General features: G+C 39.2%; 1 long non-coding RNA gene across 5 annotated transcripts; it reads right to left on the bottom strand.

Annotated features, from left to right (window-relative positions):
• Positions 1-26,601, bottom strand: LOC145462503 (uncharacterized). 5 transcript variants are annotated; one of them, XR_014041205.1, is made up of 4 exons: positions 26,455-26,601; positions 1,582-1,664; positions 806-1,051; positions 1-397 (listed from the first exon to the last, which is right to left on the bottom strand). It is a non-coding gene; the product is annotated as an uncharacterized LOC145462503 (long non-coding RNA). The 5 variants fall into 3 exon arrangements; XR_014041204.1 differs by lacking the exon at positions 26,455-26,601 and adding an exon at positions 2,954-4,010; XR_014041207.1 differs by lacking the exons at positions 1-397; positions 26,455-26,601 and adding an exon at positions 2,954-4,010 and having other exon boundaries at positions 747-1,051.
• Between the last annotated feature and the right edge of the window lie 152 nt (positions 26,602-26,753).

The following is a 26,753-nucleotide window of genomic DNA, read 5'->3' as shown; positions in this document are numbered from 1 at the left end:
CAGCTCCAGTAGTTTTTCCGCTGAAACAATGGAGCTACTTCTTTCATGAAGAACTGCAAATTCTTTTAATTCATTACCAATGTTTGTCAGTTTGGCCAATCAATTTTCTAAGTCAAGTAACAGCTTCTCCCTGTTGTCAATAACTTTCTTAGAAGTAGATGGCTCTTCATTTGGTGCTGACTCAATGGCTATACCACAATCTCTTGGAGCTTGTACATCATCATCCACAATAACAGCTTCCTCCTCAGTAAGAGGTTGTAAAGTTGGTAAGGACATTTGCGACACGCTGATGATATCTTCCACCATGGTGATTGTACACTCATCATCCTCAACACTTATCTCCATGACTTCACAAACCAACTTGGTTTCATCATCATTGTCAAGTTCCAATTCATGACTGTAAGCAAATGAAGAAAAAAGCAAATTGTGTAACTTGTTTGTAGAAACCCTTCCTCATTCCTACATTCATAATTTACAGTAGCTGTTTTGATTTGCTCTTAACTACTACCCGAAAAAACGAAAACTTCTTTAACAATTTAAAATACTGACAGTAGGTATAATAGAGAGTTCAGCAAAATAGCAACTGCACTTTTCTACAATTGCATCCTACCAAAGAAAATAAAAATGGACATGAACATAGATCAAGGCACAATTTTAGGCAAAACAACATCATCAACAACAATAGTTTATCTGTATCTCAAATAAACATAAGTATTACGGTATATAATGTATTTGACTGAAAATAGGTAACAGGCCATCAAAAACAACAAGTAATGGTCTGTTTCCAGCCAAAATATAGCCGTACCTGTTTGTTAAATGCTGATCTCCACTAAACACACCAAAGCTGTCAGTGCTACTTGTGGAGTTGTCAGAACCAACTCAGGCAGCATAATCACCATCATCATCATCATCATCATTGTCTCCGTCTTGTCGCAACATGGAAAAGGGATTTCCAACAACTGTGCCAAAGGAGATGTTTGCTCCCCGCAACTGAACACTCTGCATGGGTGCACATTCATCAACAGAGGTCACACCTGTTACATCAACTTTCCTAGAGACAAGACAAAATTTGTTACTATGTACTAACATGAAAATATTGCAACTGTTTATTTGGAAATAATCAACACACCAGTAGCAACCAAGCTTAGAACATTACTTATTATATGGCTAGCTCTGTGAGTGGGCCAGATGAACCAAATCCTGCACTGTGATTGGCAAACTGAGCAGGCAAGAAAAATTTCCCCAAAAGCCACATAATAAATCCTGTTTTTTTTCTTTGTTTGGTAAAGATCGCTTCATATTGAACTCATTCATTTTTTTGAGGGTTAATGGACCTCGACTCTGTCTCGGTCCATACACACACAAGAAAAAGAACTTGGCCAATATCCAGCCATCTTGACTTGACACTTGGTCAATAGCCCATATATATTTTATAGTAAACCAATAAGCTTATAAAAATAATACCTCAAACAATTCGACGAGTCACTCTAGCCTTCTTTAGTCCATACTTTCACGACAACATTTATACAAAAAAAAAAGCTTTAGCAAAATGACCTTATATGTAAAAAGAGACGGACTTACGAGTTTGAGAGGCTTGGAGAATCAAGAGGACGCTCCCGACGAGGCATCAGGAACAGGGGTCGAGCTTAGAGGTGCAATAGAGCCTGAAAAAGACAGAGGCACCAAGGCTTTTTCAACATGTTCTAATGTAATAGATCAAGTTGTAAAAGAAAGAAAAAAAGGGCTGTTAAGACTACAAGAAGAGAATAACGAAAACAAATTTCAACACTTTTTATGATCCGAGATAAAGGGAGACACAATTTCGCAACGTTTTACAGAGTAAACACTCAGAAGCTATGAATTTTGCTCTTCCGCAAGTAAGAGAAGAGCCCATCTCAAGAATATTTTTTCGTATCAATGCCTAAAAAGGAATTCCCAATGTTTTTGAATGTCTACAAAACGATTTCTACGTTCCGATGCGTCAATGACTAAATAATAAAACCAGTTGACACACTGACACGAGGTTGCCGATCGATCGCCCCAGCAAGTGAATGAAGAAGTGGGGAACGTTTTCAAACAAAGTTGATTTCATGGAAACGTTGATATCTTGAGTGGTATGTAGAACGTTCTTTTTACTTCTTCTGTATTCAATCGTTGGCACAACAATAAAATTGTGAAGTTGTGTGGGATATCATGTCCGCGAGGCGAAAAACCTGTGTACAGTAGCGCACAGCGGTTTAATACTTATTCTATAAATCTGCGATCAGTCGTTTTTTTTTTTCCATTTTACAGCATAGATGTCTTCTGCACTCTCAGCCGTCTGTTCAGTTTGGGTTGTATTCGGGCTTTCGTTTGCTTTGCGCTCGTTGGGCGGTTCATGTTTATGTTTGCGCGGGGATCGCCTGACTGTTGTCTGTACTTGATCGGTTGCGTTAAGTTCAGGCGTTTATTTTCTTTGCGCTCGTTTCACTGTTCACAGTTTGTTCATTCTCTTTATTACTCGGGCTTCCGTAGGAAAGCCCGAGTCATAAAATACAAGTCGTTGTTGGTCGCCAAAACGTGGGTCATGGTCCCAGCCGTTCCATGCGCATTGTCGACCCCAAAGCCCTGTTTGCTCCTCTTAGCCGGCAGTGCCTTGGCACGAGAATCGAGGGCTCTGGAGACATAGGATTTTCCACTCCTAGATTCTTGGACTTCCGGCCTTTATCTATGAAGTAGTTATGTCTCTAAATACTGTATGGGATTGTCAATGGCGGCCATCGAGCAAGGATTCGACAAATCTTTGTGTCAAGCCTTAAGTGGTATCAATTTAGAGAATGTTTCCCTCCATGCTGAGCAGAAACAGGCGATAAGAAACATTATTTTTTTAAAGAAAGACACCAATTTTTCATCTCCTTGGGCAAGTCATGCTTTTTCCAGTTATCACCCTTTGCTTTTGACTCTTGGCATTCACCTTAATCACAGTCCGCCATGTTGGATGAACGTCACCATTTTTCCCATGAAAGCGAGGCCACGCGCGTTAGAGCATCATGGCTGAGTCAGTGAGTAATCGCTTTCTTCAGAGTTTTGGCGCCGCAATCTGGTGGACATACCGTCGTTCACAAACGCCTTTATCGAAATTTAAAGAAATATCGAGAACAATATTTGCCTGTGACAGTGTATATGGGCTCGGGGAAGTCTACAACAACAGGAGAGGATGACAGTTCCGGTTGGACCTCCATAGAATTTTCCTCACCAGAAGCTTGGCCGGAAGTTGATGCTGTGGATTAAAATGAAAAACATAAAAATACCTCTGATTATTTTACGATTTTAATCAAGGAATGTTTAAAGAAATATCGACAACAATATTTACCTGCGACAGTGACTGGGGACGATGGCACGCTTACATCAAATAATCGCACTCGTGCACGCGGTGGTTCCCGCTTTTTCAAAGATTTTCTTTTCCTCGGCGATCTTGACCACCAAAAAATACTCGGAACTGCGTGCTTCTGCAGAGCATGCTTCCCTGTTAAAGTTGTCTTAAAATTCGCCTTCTTAGAGTGTACAGAACATACTCTTGTGCTGTTTGTTATCTGTAGATGGACCAGATTATAATAATTAATGTACAAACATGTGCGCAACATTGACATCCATAACCTAACCAACTTACCCGGACACTTTTGCCAACGTCTCGCCGAATTTTGAAAACCCACTGCTTTCGAATGGATTCATCACTCGGAAATTGGTCAAAGGTGAGATTTGGAATATTTTTAACGCGATTATTTTGACATTGCGGCACAAAACGGTGATCTCTGTTGGGCATGATTGCAGATGATCGCCTTGTGTTCTCGATCGTCGGAAGTTGACCGTTGCACGCGTGGCCTCGCATTGGTATCAAAAGTACATGAAGTCAATCCAAGATGGCTGGTGTGCGATAAAGGAGAATGGACCAACTGAATCGTTTATTAACGACGCGGCCATGGGCGGAGCGCAGTTCATGGTTTACCCGTGGTTTATTTTACTTTTTAACCACGCACCCATGGGCCGAGCGCGGTTCATGTTCTACTGGTGGTTGATTTTTTTTTTTTTTATGGGCGGAGCGCAGTTCATGGTTTACCCGTGGTTTAATTTTTTTTTTTTCAGTTTTGTCGGTGACCAGACCCAAACTTCCTCTCGCCCAAAAGTTGAATCACAAAACCTGTGATGTTTACTCGCCGAAAGCTGTTGAAACATTAATACACGGACAATTTTGCGGATATTGTTTTCTTTATTTGTGTGTAAAATATATTTTCTTTTCGTTTTATCGAAGCGTTGGATTCCAAGGGAATAATAAATACGCTAAGAAAAGGTGTTACCTCAGCCATGCAATGCATTGACGTTGCAGCTTTCACTTTCACTACGTCACAAATAAGATCGTGTTTACCTTGCAAGTTTATTACGCGAGAAGCGACGGTCATTAGTTTTTTGGCAATTTCGCAAGTCACGGTATTTCTTAGGGTTTTAGGCAAATAAAGCAAATGCTTTTGCTGTTTCATCGCAGCGAGTTCATAGATCGGAACGAAAATTAAATATTTGCAAGCCAACCAAAGAACATGTCAGAACATGCAAGGATTACGTCATTGGCAGGGAAATAACCACCGTACTAAAGATAACCGTGAATAACGTAATTCTTGAATTATGTCTCTAGTGCGACTACTTTGTTAGCCCTTTACTCATTGAAAAACCAATTAAATTTAATCCTGACTTTTAATAATGTTATTATTGTTGCGTTCGTATCGTTCATGCCCATACATATCCCGAAGAAAGTTCCAGATTAAGAACACTAAGTCATCGGAGATTTCACAATGGCTACGAGTACGACTGATGGTGCATAATAGTCTGGGTTGATCAAGTGATGTGGTGTCTCCAGTAATCAATAAGTCATCAAGGACTGCTTTGGAATGTGCACTGCATTGCCACTGTAGTGCAAAGAAAACAGTTAAATTCTAAAACCGCGGTTGTAAGATCTAACAGATCTTCTTGTTAACAGCGCGGCCATGGGCCGAGCGCGGTTCATGGTTCACCCCTGGTTTATTATATTATTTTTTTTTTTTTAACCGCGCGGCCATGGGCCGAGCCCGGTTCCTAATTTACCCGTGGTTTATTTATTAACCGCGCGGCCATAGGCCAAGCGCGGTTCATGGTTTACCCATAGTTTACCCGTGGTTTATTTTTTTTATTTTTAACCACGTGGCCATGGGCCGAGCGCGGTTCATGGTTTACCCGTAGTTAATTTCTTTTTTTAAACGCGCAGTTCATGTTCTACCCGTGGTTTATTTATTTTTTGAGTTATTTTTTTGTAAAAAAAATACCTCTTAGTCGGCGCGTCGGGTATGTTATGGACGGGTCAATGGGTGAGTGAGTGAGTGAGTGAGTGAGTGAGTGAGAGATGTATGTATGTCACACCAATCAGATTGGATCTACTATGAACAGCCAATCAAATTCCTTGTTGTAAAGGTAAATGGTGCGTGAGAAACACAAGGTATGTATAAACACAAGGACTTTGGTAATTGAAAAATAAAGAGAGACGTGTATGTTGCCGTTTCTTGATTTTTAGTCCGGTTTGGAGGGGAGTGTGACAGTTACATACGTACATTGGGTTGTTTTAGAGTGCATAATTTTCAGTGTAATGGTGGCTAGTTATGAACGAGATGAGTCTTGAGTTTTGAAACAGTTCATGAGTAGTAGGCAAATGGCACGAGATAATTTTATTTTTAATTACAAAGGGTAACTCGATACTCTTGTTTTTCACAAGGAGTTAATTCAATTAGAGGTCACGAATCGTCGGTTCTAGTTCTTAGGACATGTTTTAGAGGAGACGAGACTATTTAGATTTGAAGCAGTTCTAACGTTTACAATAGTAAGTGCAGGTAACGATTGTTTTGCTCTTATTGCATGCAAATATAACGAGATATTTTTATTTTTTAGTTACAATGGGTAATTTGACACTCTTGTTTTTCACAAGGTAGTTAATTCAATTAGAGCTGACGAATCGTCGCCACTTGTTCCTACGAGATGTTTGCTATTTTTAGTTTCAAATGGTAACTCGACACTTTTGTTTTTCATATGGGAGTATATTCAATTAGAGCTGACAAACAAAAAAGAAGATTTCATTTCTAGAGTGTTTTTACGTCTCTGCAGTAGCAGTTTAATATTTTTATTTGATGGGCATTTTATGACATTCTTTTCAGTCCGATATTTTTAAAGGTAAAAAGTATGAAAACTGTTCAAATGTTCTTTGAAGACTGTGTGGCACCAAGTTAAAGTGCAATTGAATTAAATCAGACTTTCAACGTGTCAGAGAGGTTTTTTCTCTTTCTTTAAATTTTCGGTGAAGTAGTGCTGTTGCGTTGTGTTGTGTAAAAAGGGTAAACTTACTACTCGTATAAAATGCGAAAAGTTCTCTTAACTTGAGTATTTTTGAGTAAAAATTCCTCTTGGGGGCTGGAAGGGCTCCCGAGGGGGTACTCCCAGAAAAATTGGTTGGGGGTGTGCGGCCCGCTTCCCAAAACCCTCACCGTATTTATGACTAAAATCTGCGATATTCCTTACCCTATTTATGACCTGACCAAAAATTCGAAACCCTATTTACGACCTGACCCTCAAATCAAAACCCTGTTTCAGACCTGCGTTACAATTAGCTCCCTAGTTCAAACCAATGTTAAATTACCGTAAACATATAAATTTGTGAAGGGCTTTTATTGATTTTCTTTTCGATAATGATGAAAAAGTGGCTTCTTCTTAAAACATACCCATATCAAGGCTAAAGGACAAAAACCGTACCCTATTTATGACCAAAATGGCCAAAATCAGCTAAAATCGATACCCTATTTATGACCAAAACGGCTGAAACACCATACCCTTCGGGTCCGCACAGACCTATATAGCCCATATAAGGGAGTCCCCCCCCCCCCCGGGGGAAGGGCTACGTGATCGGTGAGTGAGGGAGTTATGCATGTGCGCGTGTCAGACCAATCACAGTGTGGGTTGTATCAAAGAACGAATAAAATTGCCTGTTAGAAAATAAGATGGTATCTACATTAATGTGGAGACGTGTCAGATTACTGTAGTTCGTTCAGTCAAACATTTTATGGCTTACTATTTAGTTATCTTACCATTACCGATGTAACATCGTATGTAGATCATAAACTCCCAGTTTCTTTCTTGCTGTACATCGCAACCAAAAAAAATTGTCAAATCAACCAAATCATTACTGTAAACAGTTCCATTAATGCTCCTATCTCCGAGACTTATAGTTCACAAAAAAATAACTCTTGCACGCCTTGCGTGCCTATGTTTTTACTTTTGTCGGTGACCAAATGCAGACCTCCTTTCGGCCAAATTTTCAATCACGCAACCTGTGATGTTAATTCCCCAAAAGCTGTTCAAAAATTAATACACGGACAATGTTACGGGTATTGTTTTCTTTATTGTGTGTAAAATATATTTTCTTTTGGTTCTATCGAAGCGTTGGATTCCAAGGGAATAATAAATACGCTAAAAAGAGGTATTACCTCAGCCATCGAATGCGCTGATGTTGCAGCTTTTACTTTCGCTACGTGACAAATAAGATGGTGTTTACTTTGCAAGTTTATTTCGCCAGAAGCGACGGTCATTAATTTACTCGCAATTTTGCGAGTATTTCTTTTGGTTTAGGCAAATGAAGTAAATTCTTTGACTGTTTCATCGCAGCGAGTTCGGTGATCAGAAGGAAAATTAAATATTTGCAAGCCAAGCAAAGAACTTCTCAGAACGTGCAAGGATAACGTCATTGATAGGGAAATAACCACCGTACTAAAGATAGCCGTGGATAACGCAATTCTTCAATTATGTGACTTGTGTCACTTCTTTGCTAACCCTTTACTCAAGGGAAAAAACAATTAAATTTAATCTTGACTTTAAAGAAAGAAAGCGGTTTTTAATAGTGTTCGTATCCTCATGCCCATACATATCCCGAAGAAAGTTCCAGATTAAGACTATTACGTCATCGGAAATGTCACAACGGCTACGACTGATGGTTCAATAATAGAGTTTGTGTTGATCAAGTCCTGTGATGTCTTCATTAATCAATGAATCATCAAAGATTGCTTTGCAATATGCACTGCGTTGCGACTGTAGCACTAAGAAAACAGTTAAATTTTAAAAGCGCGGTTATAAGATCTAACAGATCTTCTTGTTAACCGCGCGGCCATGGGCCGAGCGCGATTCATAATCTACCCGTGGTTTATTATTAATCGCGCGGCCATGGGCCGAGCGCGGTTCTAGGTTTACCCGGGGTTTATTTTTTTTTTTTTGTCGGTGACCAGACCCAAGCTCCCTCTCGCCCAAATTTTGAGTCACGCAACGTGTGAAGTTTTTCCGCCAGAAGCTGTAAAAACATAAATACACGGACAATTCTAGGGATATTGTTTTCTTTTTTGTATATTTTCTTTTCGTTTTATCGAAGCGTTGGGTTCAAAGGGAATAATAAATACGCTAAAAAAAGGTATCACGTCAGCCATGGAATGCGTTGACGTTGCAGCTTTCACTTTCGCTACGTGACAAATAAGATCGTGTTTACTTGGCAAGTTGATTTCGGCAGAAGCGACAGTCATCAATTTATTTGCAATTTTGCGAGAATTTCTTGTGGTTTTAGGCAAATGAAGTTAATTCTTTGGCTGTTTCATCGCAGCGAGTTCATAGATCGGAAGGAAAATTAAATATTTGCACGGCAAGCAAAGAACTTCTCAGAACGTGTAAGGATTACGTCATTGGTAGAGAAATAACCACCGTACTAAAGATAGCCGTGCATAACGCAATTCTTCAATTATGTGACTTGTGTCACTTCTTTGCTAGCCATTTACTCAAGGGAAAAAACAATTTAATTTAATCGTGACTTTTAAGAAAGAAAGCTGTTGTTAATAGTGTTCGTATCTTCATGCCCATACATATCCCGAAGAAAGTTCCAGACTAAGACTATTACGTCATCGGAGATTTCACACCGATTACGACTGATGTTGCAATAATACAGTTTGCGTTGATCAAGTGCAGTGATGTCTACAGTAATCAATGAATCATCAAGGATTGCTTTGGAACGTGCACTGCGTTGCGACTGTAGTGCTAAGGAGATAATTAAATTTTAAAAGCGCGGTTATAAGATCTAACAGATCTTCTTGTTATTTTTTTTTTGTCGGTGACCAGACGAAGACCTCCGCTCGGCCAAATTTCGAGTCACGCAACGTGTGGTGTTTGGTCGCCAAAAGCTCTTGAAACATTAATACGCGAACAATTTTACGGATATTGTTTTCTTTGTTGTGGGTAAAATATATTTTCTTTTGGTTTTATCGAAGCCTTGGATTCAAATCGTATAATAAACACGCTAAAAAAAAGTATTACGTCAGCCATGGAATGCGCTAACATTGCAGCTTTCACTTTCCGTAGGTGACAAATAAGATCCTGTTCACTTTGCAAGGTTATTTCGGCAGAAGCGACCGTCATCAATTTATTTGAAGTTTCGCTGGTATTTCTTATGGTTTTAGGCAAAGGAAGTAAATTCTTTGGCTGTTTCATCCCAGCGAGTTCATAGATCGGACGGAAAATTAAATATTTGCACGTCAAGCAAAGAACATGTCAGAACGTGAAAGGATTACGTCATTGGCAGGGAAATAACCACCGTACTAAAGATAACTGTGAATAACGCAATTCTCTAATTATGACTCGTGTGACCACTTTGCTAGCCTTTACTCATTGAAAAACCAATTAAATTTAATCCTGACTTTCAATAGTGTTATTATTGTTGCGTTCGTATCGTTCATGCCCATACATATCCCGAAGAAAGTTCCAGATTAAGAACACTACGTCATCGGAGATTTCCCAATGGCTACGAGTACGATTGATACAATAATACAGTTTCTGTTAATCAAGTGATGTGGTGTCTACAGTAATCAATGAATCATCAAGGACTGCTTTGGAATGTGCACTGCATTGCCACTGTAGTGCTAAGAACACAGTTAAATTTTAAAAGCGCGGTTATAAGATCTAACAGATCTTCTTATTTTTTTTTGTCGGTGACCAGACCCAAACTTCCTCTCGGCCAAATTTTGAGTCACGCAACGTGTGATGTTTATTCGCTAAAACCTACAAATGTCCTGACTTCCATCTCCGAAAGATTTTGCCCCAATTTTGAGCAAATAACCATTTCGCCGACAGCAGCCGCCATTACGGTGGCTTGCATACTAAATTAGCTAACTTGACAAAATTTTCCCGAGGGAGGATATGACGAAAAGAGCTGAAAAATGGCCTGTAATTGCCTAATGATAAGATCATCCCACTGTCCAAATTTGGTGCGAATCGAAAGTAACGCAAATTTTTTGTCACGTTTTCAATCTACGGTCCAGATAGAGTTAAGTGTTCCAAATTAGAACCATTACGTCATCGGAGACAACAGATACGACTGATGGTGCCATAATAGAGTTTGTGTTGATCAAGTGATGTGGTGTCTACAGTAAGCAAAGAATCATCAAGGACTGCTTTGGAATGCGCATTCCATTGCAACTGTAGCGCTACCAAAACAGTTAAATTTTACAAACGCGGTTATAACATCTGACAGATCTTCTTCTTAACCGCGCGGCCATGGGCCGAGCGCGGTTCATCGTTTACCCGTGGTTTATTTTATTTTTTTTAACCGCGCGGCCATGGGCCGAGCGCGGTTCATAATCTACCCTTGGTTTTTTATTATTAACCGCGCGGCCATGTGTTGAGCGCGGTTCTAGGTTTACCCGGGGTTTATTAGTTTTAACCGCGCGGCCATGGGCCGAGCGCGGTTCTAGGTTTACCCGTGGTTTATTTTATTTTTTTTTTTGACGGTGACCAGACGCAGACCTGCGCTCGGCCAAATTTTGAGTCACGCAACGTGTGATGTTTTTCCGCCAGAAGCTGTTAAAACATAAATCCACGGACAATTTTACGGATATTGTTTTCTTTTTTGTGGAAAAAATATATTTTCTTTTCGTTTTATAAAAAGCGTTGGATTTAAAGGGAATAATGAACAGGCTAAAAAAAGGTATTACGTCAGCCATGGAATGCGTTGACGTTGCAGCTTTCACTTTCGCTACGTGACAAATAAGATCGTGTTTACTTTGCAAGTTTATTTCGCCAGAAGCGACGTTCGTTAATTTTGCCAGTGTTTCTTGTGGTTTTAGGCAAATGAAGTAAATTCTTTGGCTCTTTCATCGCAGCGAGTTCATAGATCGGAAGGAAAATTAAACATTTGCAAGCCAAGCAACGAACTTCTCAGAACATGCAAGGATTACGTCATTGGTAGGGAAATAACCACCGTACTAAAGATAGCCGTGGATATCGCAATTCTTGAATTATGTGACTTGTGTGACTTCTTTGCTAGCCCTTTACTCAAGGGAAAAAACAATTTAATTTAATCGTGATTTTTAAGAAAGAAAGCTGTTGTTAATAGTGTTCGTATCTTCATGCCCATACATATCCCGAAGAAAGTTCCAGATTAAGACTATTACGTCATCGGAGATTTCACACCGGTTACGACTGATGTTGCAATAATACAGTTTGTGTTGATCAAGTAATGTGGTGTCTACAGTAATCAATGAATCATCAAGGATTGCTTTGGAATGTACACTGCGTTGCGACTGTAGTGCTAAGAAAACAGTTAAATTTTAAAAGCGCGGTTATAAGATCTAACAGATCTTCTTGTTATTTTTTTTTTGTCGGTGACCAGACCCAAACTTCCTCTCGGCCAAATTTTGAGTCACGCAACGTGTGATGTTTATTCGCTAAAAGCTGTTAAAACATTAATACACGGACAATTTTACGGATATTGTTTTCTTTGTTGTGGGTAAAATATATCTTCTTTAGGTTTTATCGAAGCGTTGGATTCAAACGGAATAATAAATACGCTGAAAAAGGTATTACGTCAGCCATGGAATGCGTTGAAGTTGCAGCTTTCACTTTCGATAGGTGACAAATAAGATGGTGTTTACTTTGCAAGTTTATTTCGCAGAAGCGACGGTCATTAATTTATTTGCAATTTTGCGACTATTTCTTGTGGTTTTACGCAAATGATGGAAATTCTTTGGCTGTTTCATCACAGCGAGGTCGTAAATCGGAAGGAAAATTAAATATTTGCAAGCCAAGCAAAGAACTTGCCAGAACACGCAAAGATTCTGTCGTTGGTAGGGAAATAACCACCATACTAAAGATAGCCGTGGATAACGCAATTCTTGAATTATGTGACTCGTGTGACTTCTTTGCTAGCCCATTACTCAAGGGAAAAAAACAGTTAAATTTAATCGTGAGTTTTAAGAAAGAAAGCTGTTGTTAATTTAACTCATCTCAGGTCCTGACTTTCGCGGGAAAAAAAATAAAAACCCAGCGCTCGTCAAAAATTATATTTTTTTACCAGAAATTTAGCTCGGAACATATACATATTTATATTCGTTTGAATCGTCGATGAAATGACCTTTTCCGGATATTTTTTCCTTCGGGGTCAACAAAAACCTCCGATTACAAAATCACGCCGAACCCACACGTTGCAAAAAAAATCTCTTCAAAACCCTGACTTCGAAGCGATATATCACTTTAGCGTTAATAGCTACCACACATCGGCAGGAGGTAAATCTATTTTCTAACAATCCAGCTTTATCGTGTTAAAATTTCAGCGAAATCAAACAAAACCAGAATTAATTAGAATTTTATTTGTGACCTCACTCCCCAGACTTGACCTCACAAAGGAAGCCACGGTCGCCCATAGCAACCAAAAAACACGAACATAACAAAGCCGACGTTTCGGCCAAAAAACTCCAGAATTATCGCCTGAGAGCTTAAACTTGAATGGGAACATCTTTTTCGAACGTTTTTCAACTGATTTAGACGAAAGACTGGTCTCGGCGGGCTACAAAAAAGACCAAAAGAAAAAACAGAACAGGAGAGCGTAACAAGGGGATAATATTTCACCGCGTGGCTTTGGGCACGAAAACGAAAATACAGCTTACTTCTGGATAAATTTAGCCTTAGAAGCCAGCAACGGGTCCCAAATTACTTTCTGTATCCTTACAAATGTCCTCACTTCCATCTCCGAAAGATTTTGCCCCAATTTTGAGCAAATAACCATTTCGCCGACGGCGACCGCCATTACGGTTGTTTGCATACTAAATTAGCTAACTTGACAAAATTCTTCCGAGGGGGGATATGACGAAAAGAGCTGAAAAATGGCCTGTAATTGGCTAATGATGAGATCATCTCAGTGTCCAAATTTGGTAAGAATCGAAAGTAACGCCAATTTTCTGTCATGTTTTCAATCTACGGTCGGGATAGAGTTTAGTGTTCGTATCTTCATGCCCATACATATCCCGAAGAAAGTTCCAAATTAAAACCATTACGTCATGGGAGACAACGGCTACGACTGATGGTGTAATAATAGAGTTTGTGTGGATCAAGTGATGTGATGTCTACAGTAAGAAAAGAATCATCAAGGACTGCTTTGGAATGTGCATCGCATTGCAACTGTAGCGCTACCAAAACAGTTAAATTTTAAAAGCGCGGTTATAAGATCTAACAGATCTTCTTGTTTTAGTTTTGTCGGTGACGAGACCCAAGCTTCCACTCGGCCAAATTTTGAATGACGCAAACTGTGATGTTTACTCGCCAAAAGCTGTTGAAACATTAATACAAAGACAATGTTACGGATATTGTTTTCTTTTGGTTAAAATATATTTTCTTTTGGTTTTATCGAAGCGTTGAATTCCAAGGGAAATAATAAATACACTAAAAAAAGGCGTTACGTCAGCCATGGAATGCGCTGACGTTGCAGCTTTCACTTTCGCTACGTGGCGAATAAGGTCGTGTTTACTTTGCAAGTTTATTTCGGTAGAAGCGACGGTCATCAATTTATTTGGAATTTTGCGAGTATTCCTTTTGATTTTAGGCCAATGAAATAAATTCTTTGGCTGTTTCATCGCAGCGAGTTCGCTGATCAGAAGGAAAATTAAATATTGCAAGCCAAGTAAAAAACATGTCACAACATCCAAGGATTACGTCATTGGTAGGGAAATAACCACCGTAGTAAAGGTAGCCGTGGATAACGGAAGTCTTAAATTATGTGACTTGTGTGACTACTTTGCTAGCCCTTTACTGGTGGAAAACACCAATTAAATTTAATCATGACTTTTAAGAAAGAAACCTGTTGTTAATAGTGTTGTTATAGTATCATCGTTCATATCGTTTATATCGTTCCTGCCCATACGTATCCCGAGGAAAGTTCGAGATTAAGACCATTACGTCATCGTAGATTTCACAACCGCTAATACTGATCGTGCAATAATAGAGTTTGTGTTGTTTAAGTGATGTGATGTCAACAGTAACAACAGAATCATTAAGGACTGCTCTGTAATGTGCACTGCGTTGCGAGTTTAGTGCTAAGCAAAGAGTTAAATTTTAAAAGCGCGGTTATAAGATCTAACAGATCTTCTAGTTAACCGCGCGGCCATGGGCCGAGCGCAGTTCTAGGTTTACCCGAGTTTTTTTTTAACCGCGCGGCCATGGGCCGAGCGCGGTTCATGGTTTACCCGTGGTTTATTATTAACCGCGCGGCCATGGGCCGAGCGCGGTTCTAGGTTTACCTGGGGTTTATTATTTTTTTTTTAACCGCGCGGCCATGGGCCGAGCGCGGTTCATAATCTACCCGTGGTTTATTTTTTTTTTTGTCGGTGACCAGACGCAGACCTCCGCTCGGCCAAATTTCGAGTTACGCAACGTGTGGTGTTTGTTCGCCAAAAGCTCTTGAAACATTAATACGCGGACAATTTTACGGATATTGTTTTCTTTGTTGTGGGTAAAATATATTTTCTTTCGGTTTTATCGAAGCGTTGGATTCAAATGGAATAATAACCACGCTAAAAAAAAAGTATTACGTCAGCCATGGAATGCGCTAACATTGCAGCTTTCACTTTCCCTAGGTGACAAACAAGATGGTGTTTATTTTGCAAGGTTATTTCGGCAGAAGCGACGGTCATCAATTTATTTGAAGTTTTGCTAATATTTCTTGTGGTTTTAGGCAAATGAAGTAAATTCTTTGGCTGTTTCATCGCAGCGAGTTCATAGATCTGAAGGAAAATTAAATATTTGCAAGCCAAGCAAAGAACTTGTCAAAACATGCAAGGATTACGTCATTGGTAGGGAAATTACCACCGTACTAAAAATAGCCTTGAATAACGGAAGTCTTAAATTATGTGACTCGTGTGACTACTTTTCTAGCCCTTTACTTGTGGAAAACATCAAAAAAATTTAATCATGACTTTTAAGAAAGAAAGCAATTGTTTATAGTGTTGTTATCGAATCGTTCATATCGTTCACATAGTGCATGCCCACACATATCCCGAAGAAAGTTCCAGATTAAGACCATTACGTCATCGGAGATTTCACAACGGCTACGGCTGATGGTGCAATAATACAGTTCGTGTTGATCAAGTGATGTGATGTCTACAGTAAAAAAAGAATCATCAAGGACTGCTTTGAAATGTGCACTGTGTTGCGACTGTAGTGGTAAGAAAACAGTTAATTTTTCAAAGCGCGGTTATAAGATCTAACAGATCTTCTTGTTTTTTGTCGGTAACCAGACCCAAGCTCCCTCTCGGCTAAATTTTGAGTCACGCAACGTGTGATGTTTTTCGGCCAGAAGCTGTAAAAACATAAATACACGGACAATTTTAGGGATATTTTCTTTTTTGTATATTTTCTTTTCGTTTTATCGAAGCGTTGGGTTCAAAGGGAATAATAAATACGCTAAAAAAAGGTATCACGTCAGCCATGGAATGCGTTGAAGTTGCAGCTTTCACTTTCGCTACGTGACAAATAAGATCATGTTTACTTCGCAAGTTTATTTCGGCAGAAGCGACGGTCATTAATTTATTTGCAATTTTGCAAGCATTTCTTGCGGTTTTAGACAAATGAAGTAAATTCTTTGGCTGTTTCATCGTAGCCAGTTCGGTAATCAGAAGGAAAATTAAATATTTGCCAGCCAAGCAAAGAACATGTCACAATATGCAAGGATTGCGTCATTGGTAGGGAAATAACCACCGTGCTAAAGATAGCCGTGGATAACGCAATTCCTGAATTATGTGACTCGTTAGACTTCTTTGCTAGCCCTTTCCTTTAGACGTGCATTGTTACCATCGCCCAATCAAAATCCTGGTGGGTTTGTCAAATAAATCACAAGGGTACCCGGGGAGCATTTTGGTTTGCGTGTTGACAAATCGTTACTGACTAACCCCGGTCGGGCTAATTGTAGTGACCCAACGTACTACGCGAACCGCAAAAGTGTCCTAACTTTTGTGACGCGGCTGTTTTCGAATTTGCGAGCTAAGCAATCTCGAAATAAACGTTTCGTAGCGAAGCCGTTGTGGACGGAATCGCGTAGCGGGTGAACTGACATGGAACTTCAACATCTCTTCTTCGATTCTACGGAGGATTTGAGCCGGCAGGGTTATTTTCAGTGGATTTATTCGCCTGGAGCGGCGGGCACTCCGGAAATCAGTGTCCGGCCTTGTCTTTCTTTTAGTAGTGGAAACCCACAGAACGATAACTCGCCGAAATCACGTTAGATTGGCCCGAGGAGCTGGCAAACAACAAAGAATACAACACAGCAACAGGGTAAGTAGATTTTATTCACAAAATATAAGAATAATCGGCTTTTCAAGCAAAGCCGTTGCATTCCCATACAAAGCTTTATAAATTCAAACCTTTGGAACACAACACCTCCATATGCTGCAAGGCGAGAGTCATGTTTCGCGTGGTCAAATTCGGTCGTTATGTAATAGTACATGCCATATGTCACGTTAGCCTGAACGTTCGCATAAAAAGGAAAAAAAAGATAACATTGAGAGCTTGGGCCGCCTGTGGTGCAATAATACAGGTTGTGTTGATCAAGTGATGTGGTGTCTAGAGAAACCAATGAATCATCAACGATTGCTTTAGAATGTGCACTCCGTTGCGACTGTAGTGCTAAGAAAACAGTTAAATTTTAAAAGCGCGGTTATAAGGTCTAACAGATCTTCTTGTTATTTTTTTTTTGTCGGTGACCAGGCGCAGACCTCCGCTCGGCCAAATTCCGAGTCACGCAACGTGTGATGCTTTTTCCGCCAGAAGCTGTTAAAACATTAATACACGGATAATTTTACGGATATTGTTTCCTTTGTTGTGGGTAAAATATATTTTCTTTTGGTTTTGTCGAAGCGTTCGATTCAAAGGGAATAATAAATACGCTAAGAAAAGGTATTACGTCAGCCATGCAATGCGTTGACGTTGCAGCTTTCACTTTCGCTACGTGACTAATGAGATCGTGTTTACTTTGAAAGTTTATTTCGCCAGAAGAGACGGTCATTAATTTATTTGCAAGTTTGCGAGTATTTCTTGTGGTTTTAGGCAAATGAAGTAAATTCTTTGGCTCTTTCATCGCAACGAGTTCATAGATCGGAAGGGAAATGAAATATTTGCAATCCAAGCAAAGAACATGTCAGGACAATGCAATGATTACGTCATTGTTAGTGAAATAACCACCGTACTAAAGATAGCCGTGGATAACGCAATTCTTTAATTATGCGACTCGTGTGACTTTTTTGCTAGCCCTTTACTCAAGGAAAAAATTAAATTTAAACTTGACTTTTAAGAAAGAAAGCTGTTGTTAATAGTGTTCGTATCTTCATACCCATACATATCCCGAAGAAAGTTCCATATTAACAATATTACGTCATCGGAGATTTCACAACGGCTACGACTGATAGTGCAATAATACAGTCTGTGTTGATCAAGTGATGTGATGTCTACAGTAATCAATGAATCATCAAGGACTACTTTCGAATGTGCACTGCGTTGCGACTGTAGTGCTAAGAAAACAGTTAAATTTTAAAAGCGCGGTTTTAAGATCTAACAGATCTTCTCGGTTTTTTTTTCTCGGTGACCAGACGCAGACCTCCGCTCGGCCAAATTTTGAGTCACGCAACGTGTGATGTTTTTGCGCCAAAAGGTGTTAAAACATAAATACACGGACAATTTTACGGATATTGTTTTCTTTTTTGTGGAAAAAATATATTTTCTTTTCGTTTTATAAAAAGCGTTGGATTTAAAGGGAATAATGAACAGGCTAAAAAAAGGTATTACGTCAGCCATGGAATGCGTTGACGTTGCAGCTTTCACTTTCGCTACGTGACAAATAAGATCGTGTTTACTTTGCAAGTTTATTTCGCCAGAAGCGACGTTCGTTAATTTTGCCAGTGTTTCTTGTGGTTTTAGGCAAATGAAGTAAATTCTTTGGCTCTTTCATCGCAGCGAGTTCATAGATCGGAAGGAAAATTAAATATTTGCAAGCCAAGTAACGAGCTTGTCAGAACATGCAAGGATTACGTCATTGGTAGGGAAATAACCACCGTACTAAAGATAGCCGTGGATAACGCAATTCTTGAATTATGTGACTTGTGCGGCTTCTTTGCTAGCCCTTTACTCAAGGGAAAAAACAATTTAATTTAATCGTGATTTTTAAGAAAGAAAGCTGTTGTTAATAGTTTTCGTATCTTCATGCCCATACGTATCCCGAAGAAAGTTCCAGATTAAGACTATTACGTCATCGGAGATTTCACACCGGTTACGACTGATGGTGCAATAATACAGTTTGTGTTGATCAAGTAATGTGGTGTCTACAGTAATCAATGAATCATCAAGGATTGCTTTGGAATGTACACTGCGTTGCGACTGTGGTGCTAAGAAAACAGTTAAATTTTAAAAGCGCGGTTATAAGATCTAACAGATCTTGTTTTTTTTTTCGCGGTGACGAAACCCAAACTTCCTATCGGCCAAATTTTGAGTCACGCAACGTGTGATGTTTATTCGCTAAAAGCTGTTAAAACATTAATACACGGACAATTTTACGGATATTGTTTTCTTTGTTGTGGGTAAAATATATCTTCTTTAGGTTTTATCGAAGCGTTGGATTCAAACGGAATAATAAATACGCTGAAAAAGGTATTACGTCAGCCATGGAATGCGTTGAAGTTGCAGCTTTCACTTTCGATAGGTGACAAATAAGATGGTGTTTACTTTGCAAGTTTATTTCGCAGAAGCGACGGTCATTAATTTATTTGCAATTTTGCGACTATTTCTTGTGGTTTTACGCAAATGATGGAAATTCTTTGGCTGTTTCATCACAGCGAGGTCGTAAATCGGAAGAAAAATTAAATATTTGCAAGCCAAGCAAAGAACTTGCCAGAACACGCAAAGATTCTGTCGTTGGTAGGGAAATAACCACCATACTAAAGATAGCCGTGGATAACGCAATTCTTGAATTATGTGACTCGTGTGACTTCTTTGCTAGCCCATTAATCTAGGGAAAAAACAGTTAAATTTAATCGTGAGTTTTAAGAAAGAAAGCTGTTGTTAATTTAACTCATCTCAGGTCCTGACTTTCGCGGGAAAAAATTAAAAACCCAGCGCTCGTCAAAAATTATATTTTTTTACCAGAAATTTAGCTCGGAACATATACATATTTATATTCGTTTGAATCGTCGATGAAATGACCTTTTCCGGATATTTTTTCCTTCGGGGTCAACAAAAACCTCCGATTACAAAATCACGCCGAACCCGCACGTTGCAAGAAAATCTCTTCAAAACCCTGACTTCGAAGGGATATATCACTTTAGCGTTAATAGCTACCACACATCGGCAGGAGGTAAATCTATTCCTTAACAATCCAGCTTTATCGTGTTAAAATTTTAGCGAAATCGAACGAAACCAGAATTAATTAGAATTTTTTTGTGACCTCACTCCCCAGACTTGACCTCACAAAGGAAGCCACGGTCGCCCATAGCAACCAAAAAACACGAACATAACAAAGCCGACGTTTCGGCCAAAAAACTCCAGAATTTATCGCCTGAGAGCTTAAACTTGAATGGGAACATCTTTTTCGAACGTTTTTCAACTGATTTAGACGAAAGACTGGCCTCGGCGGGCTACAAAAATGACCAAGAGAAAAAACAGAACAGGAGAGCATAACAAGGGGATAATATTTCACCGCGTGGCTTTGGGCACGAAAACGAAAATACAGCTTACCTCTGGATAAATTTAGCCTTAGAAGCCAGCAACGGGTCCCAAATTACTTTCTGTATCCTTACAAATGTCCTGACTTCCATCTCCGAAAGATTTTGCCCCGATTTTGAGCAAATAACCATTTCGGGGCGACCGCCATTACGGTGGCTTGCATACTAAATTAGCTAACTTGACAAAATTCTCCCGAGGGGGGGATATGACGAAAAGAGCTGAAAAATAGCCTGTAATTGGCTAATGATGAGATCGTCCCACTGTCCAAATTTGGTGAGAATCGAAAGTAACGCCAATTTTCTGTCACGTTTTCAATCTACGGTCGGGATAGAGTTAAGTGTTCGTATCTTCATGCCCATGCATATCCCGAAGAAAGTTCCAAATTAAGACCATTACGTCATGGGAGACAACAGCTACGACTGATGGTGCAATAATAGAGTATACAAAAGCAAAAACCGACACAACGTAGAATGATTTTTTGAAGGTGTACTATATTTCGGGTGGCCAAACCAGCCTTCTTCAGGTACCTTAAGAAGGCTGGTTTGGCCAGCCGAAATATAGTACACCTTCAAAAAATTATTCTACGTTGTGTCGGTTTTTGCTTTTGTATTGTTCATTTTATATGTAAAGCCGATTAGATCACTATTGATCCAACGTATACCAGCAGGATCATCGTTCCGGTTGCTTGCTTAAACATTTTATAGCAATAATAGAGTTTGTGTTGATCAAGTGATGTGATGTCTACAGTAAGAAAAGATGCATTGCAACTGTAGCGCTACCTAAACAGTTAAATTTTAAAAGCGCGGTTATAAGATCTAACAGATCTTCTTGTTTTTTGTCGGTGACCAGGCTCAAGCTCCCTCTCGGCCCAATTTTGGGTCACACAACGTGTGATGTTTATTCGCCAAAAGCTGTTGAAACATTAATACAAGGACAATGTTACGGATATTGTTTTCTTTGTGTTGAGTAAAATATATATATATATTTTCGTTTTATCGAAGCGTTGGATTCAAAGGGAATAATAAATACGCTAAAAGGTATTACGTCAGCCATGGAATGCGTTGACGTTGCAGCTTTCACTTTCGCTACATGACAAATAGAGTCTATCTTTTTGTCGACGGTCCAGGGTCGAGGGTCCCATGTCGAGGGTCGAGGGTAATTTTTTTTTTCTGATTTTTTTTTCAAATGTCACAAATCGTAGGAGTCGTGAATCGAAGGCTTGTCAACCCTACTTTACATGACCATTCAGTGCATTAACGTGTATTTGCTTTGTCATAACACCAAACCTAATTTGGTAAAATGTTGGCGTGACTTCCTGTCACACGATCAGTCGAACTTTTAAATACATTTTCTGAAATACATACCATGACTACTAGCTATTACAAACGAAGAGCCCGGTGGAGGAAACGTTTAAAAAGAGTCTTACCGTCGCTTGCAACTGCCGGTCAATGAAAATTCAAAGTTTTGACAATCAAACTTCAAAGTTTACCCACCCACTTGGAACACTTTAGCGCCACTCCGCAAACACTTGAAGAGAAGCAAAGTCAGCAACGCGTACGAGGATTTTGTCTTTTGCAGTTTTGAAAATCAGAATGGCTGATAGGAAATCAAGAGAGGAATTTCTGTCGGATATCGACTGTAATCTTTTACAATATCCAGAGGAATTAAGGAAGAAAGAATTCACCTCAACATTGTCTGCACGGCAGCATTAGAAACGGCCACCGCGAAAATAGAACTGGATTTGAACTGGCTTTCTTACGAGTAAAAATAGTTCTTTGAATAAACACGTGGGGAAATTTTCGGCTATTCATTTCGTCATGAATATGTTCAATATGTTTTAAATTCCTCTACTAATTTCCTGTCATTCGTTCTGACTAGGTATAAAATACTAGGTGGAGGATTGTATTCACCAAGTTTGAAGGACGCATGTAGCTTACTTAGAAGACGCTCTGTTAATTTTTCTAATTTTCCATACATTTGTCGATACGTATTTTTTTTTCCCGCGAACCGCGTCCACCCAGCCAAATTTACAGACAAATATATGGAAAATTAGAAAAATAAACTGAGCGTCTTCTAGCCAAGCTACATCCCTTAAACGTGGTGAATACAATCCTCTACCTGACATTTTAACGTTACGATTCACAAATTGTATTTCCACTCCACTGGCCAAATTTAATAATAATAATAATAATAATAATAATAATAATAATAAAATATTTATATAGCGCCAATATCCTAAAAGTTCAAAAGCGCTTTACAGTTAGAAATATTAAAAACACTTAAGACAAATAAAGTAAAAATAAAAAAATGTCGCTAAAAAGTTATAAAAATGCTTTCTTAAAAAGGAACGTTTTTAGTTTATGTTTAAAAAGGGACACTGAGGAGCTGTTCTTGATGTCAGACGGAAGAGTGTTCCAAAGTGTAGGAGCTGCTACAGAGAAAGATCTTGCGCCATATGTTTTCAAATTGAAGTGCGGAATGGAAAGAAGTTCTTTAGAAGATGAACGTAGCTGACGAGACGGAGTGTAAGGAGTGAGAAGATCACGAACGTATGAAGGTGCCAGATCGTTTAGGGCCTTGTACGTGATGAGTAGAATTTTAAAGATGATACGATAGTTAACAGGAAGCCAGTGGAGATTAAACAAAATAGGTGTGATGTGTTCGTGTTTTCTAGAGAGGGTGATGAGACGAGCAGCGGCATTCTGGACGTGCTGTAACTTTTTTAAAAGACAGTTTGGTAAGCCATAGAGTAGAGAATTACAGTTATCCAATTTTGAAGAAACAAACGCATGAACAAGTATTTCAGTGGTGGTCGATGACAGGTACTTCCTTATATTGCTGATATTACGGAGATGATAAAAAGATGATTTGCAAATACTTGCAATATGTTCATTAAAACGAAAATGATGGTCAAAAATGACACCGATGTTTCTTGCTTTCTGTGACGAGCAGATGGTTTCATCGACGACAGAGATTTCTTGAAGGGTTGGTCTCGGTAGATGTTTTGCGGAGATCACTAGAAGTTCAGTCTTATCCTTGTTAAGTTTAAGACGATTAATCAACATCCAGTGATCAATCTCACGTACACATCGCTCGATGTTGGACACAGCTAAATCCTTATCACTGGGTATAGTTGGCTGAAAGGACAGATAAAGTTGTGAATCGTCAGCATAAAAATGATAACTCAAGTTGAATTTTTTTACAATGGCTGAAAGGGGTAAAGTGTAAAGAACGTACAAAATGGGTCCCAACACTGATCCTTGTGGAACACCACATTGAAGAGCATGATCTGAGGAAGCTGCACCATCAACAGAGACATACTGCGTGCGATTGGACAGATAAGATTTAAACCATAGTAACGGCTTGCCAGCAACTCCAAAGCGCTGTTGTAGACGGAAGAGGAGAATATCATGGTCAACAGTATCGAAAGCAGCAGAGAGGTCCAAAAGTAATAAAATTACCGTTCTACGTTTATCAATTGCTGTGAGGATGTCATTATGCACGCGAATGAGAGCCGTTTCTGTGCTATGATACTGTTTGTAGGCAGACTGTAATGGCTCATTCAGGTTGTTGTTGTTAACATAGGAGATCAGTTGGTTAGCAACCAACTTCTCAATTGCTTTGCTGAGAAAAGTAAGATTCGAAACAGGGCGATAATTTGAAAACTGCGTGTGATCCAGAGAAGGCTTCTTAAGAAGAGGACGTAGCTTAGCAACTTTTAATTGAGAGGGTATTTGGCCAGATTGCAACGAAGTATTTATAATCTTGGTGATAAATGGAAGCAGTGTGCTCAAAGCATTTCTTGTGACATAGCCAGGAAGAGGATCAAGATCACATGACTTGGAAGATAATTTCATAACACATTTGCGGACTTCGTCAACATCTACCAAACTGAACTCATCAAACGTATAAGGACAGACCCGGTTAACTTCAGGAACTTGATGGATGATGAGAGCTGCATTGTCTAAGTCGACCCGTATTTTGGTGATCTTATCAGAAAAGAACTCGACGAACTTATTTGCGAGATCCGAAGGCGAGTTGCAGGGCGGATATGGTATATCACACTTTCTATGTAATAGACTGTCAATTGTTTTGAAAAGAAGTTTATAGTCCGTCTGATTATCACTGATCAGCTTAGTGTAGTAAGTTCTCTTGGAAGAACAAATTAAAAAGTTGACTACACGGCATTGATCAATAAACAACTGGCGGTCGACTGGAAGTTTGGTCCTTCGCCAACGCCGCTCCAGTCTCCTGCGATCTTTCTTCAAATTGTTTATTTCTTCAGAATACCAAGGTGCAGCCGGACGCAGAGTTATTGTTTTGGTTTTTACAGGAGCATGGATATCAAGTATGGAACTAAGAACGCCATTATACTCACTGATTAAGTCATCAAGGCACGGAAGCGGTGTGGAAAAGAGACTCGAAAGACTAGAATTCGTGACATCAGAACCAAAACTATCAAAGTCAATTGAACGAAGTTTTCTAAATGTGATAAGCTTCTTTTCCAACACTGGTTTTTTAAGCATCAGATGAAAATGAACGGCAGCGTGATCAGATATAACAAAAGGAGAATCAATTGACAAATTAGAAACAATGTCGTCATCTGATCTAGTGATAACAAGATCCAAAGTGTGACCGTCTTTATGTGTAGATCCAATTGTGTGCTGATAAAGATTGAAAACATCCAACAACTGAAGGAATGCGGCCACGTGTTGAGAATCGTAAGTATCAACGTGAAAGTTGAAATCACCGACTATTAATAAGCTGCCAGGAATAGTAACGTATTGTTCCAAGAACGTGAAGAATTCATCCAGGAACATAGCAGGTGTAAAACCATTAGTATTCGAAGGCGGTGGACGATAAACAATGACAATTCTTATACTTTTATCAACCGAGTTCAATAATAAGTCGATGTATTCGAACGAAATAAATTTCCTGTGTGGTTGAAGCTTGATATTAAAGCATGATCGAAACAACAAGCCCACTCCACCACCACGAACAGGGCCAGATCTTGGAACATGATGAAATGAATAGCCTGTAGGACATAAATCGCGAATGATAAATTCATTATCAGTTTCTGGTTGCAACCATGTTTCCGTTACAGCAAGTAGATCAATGCAATGTTCAGCAACAAAGTCTTTGATGATAAGAGTCTTGTTGTTTACTGAACGCGTGTTAAGAAGGCAGAAATTTACAGGGCCAGTCGCCGATGTATTTCCTCTATCAAACGGTTGACGCGGTATTATTGTTAAGTTGCTGTGGTTTGAGCAATTAGAATTCTTTCTGGAATATGCAGATTTAGATCGGGAAATTGGATTTGAAACCAAAGTTTGAATATTATATGAGCAGCGCATTCTTTTCTCCTGAACCTTCCTTCCAGCTCTAGATCCCCTAAATCTCCTTTGACGGAAATTGCCTTGAAAGTACATATTTCGTGAACAGTTCCAAAGAGGGCTCGAAACAAATTGCACTAATGGCGAACCAAGTGTAGAGTTGTTGTAGGCATGATTCGTCATCTTTAATGTAGAACACATCGAAGACCTGTATCCTGGATTGACATCATGTTCACGATGTATTCCTTCAGTCAAAGAAGGACTTGGACCAGGATTAGATTCGACATCCATGTGTATCGTCAGGTCCATTGTCGAAGGCACGGCAATCGAAAGATGACCACGTTTGTGCCATGTACAAATCGAGCGTGTAATTTTGTTCCTACTGTCCACAGTAGTAACGATCAGTGGAAGACCATAAAACTTCGAAGATAAGATAGGAGTGTCTTTAGAAAAACGAAAATTGATGCCAGGCAAACAAACATCAAATGAAAAACAAATAAAAATCGAAAAAATTACAGGAGCAAGGAAGCGTGTTGCAGCCATCTTGGGCGCATACATTATCAAATTTGATGTAGAAATAACTAATTTTCCTTAATTTATCAGCAAACACATCCTGAAAACAGAGCGAAAAACCATCGAAACCGAAATTTTTTAGATTACTTTTTTTAATCTAATTAAAAATCTCGCATTCCCGTTACCATGGCGACAGCCAGTGGAATATTAACTCAGATCGAGCTGCGCGTCCTTTCGAAAGGTATGTTTACTCAACGAAACAAAGCTTTTTTCCAAATTTCCTGAGCTCTACGATCCCAAAAACGATTCAAGACACATAATTCGAGAATTATTCGAGATTGCAAACAGAAAAACGGCGGTCCGAAGGGAATTTAGTCGCACTTAAACAAGATGCGTGGATTTGAGTAGCACATGGCGAAGGTCATGCAAGCTCACTTACCCAAAATTTTCGCTTCTAATTTCTTTCTAACCGTAAAATTACATTCGTATTTACTTCAAATACCTTTAGGAATGTTGTCCGCTTCCGAAAACATCTTTAGGACGTTGAAATCATGGACATCGCTCGCTCAACAAAAGGCGGTCATTTTGACTTGAAATTGTGTGATTTCGCAATGTCGTCATGTACGCCACATTGAAGCATCCCACGTGAAACTAGTCATGTGTTTAGATAATTATCTCTAGTTTCATGTCTCCAAATTTCAGGGGAAACAAAAATAATCCGATTTTTTGATCATTTTTTTAGTTATCGATCCTGAAGCATTAAAATTTATAGAGCGTGACAGGTAAGAGTTAAATTAAGTG

The sequence above is a fragment of the Orbicella franksi genome, chromosome 12 (genome assembly GCF_964199315.1).
Source record: "Orbicella franksi chromosome 12, jaOrbFran1.1, whole genome shotgun sequence".
NCBI classification, from domain to species: Eukaryota; Metazoa; Cnidaria; class Anthozoa; order Scleractinia; family Merulinidae; genus Orbicella; species Orbicella franksi.
Note: the sequence above shows the minus strand (reverse complement) of the source record. Positions and strands in the feature narration are given on the sequence as shown.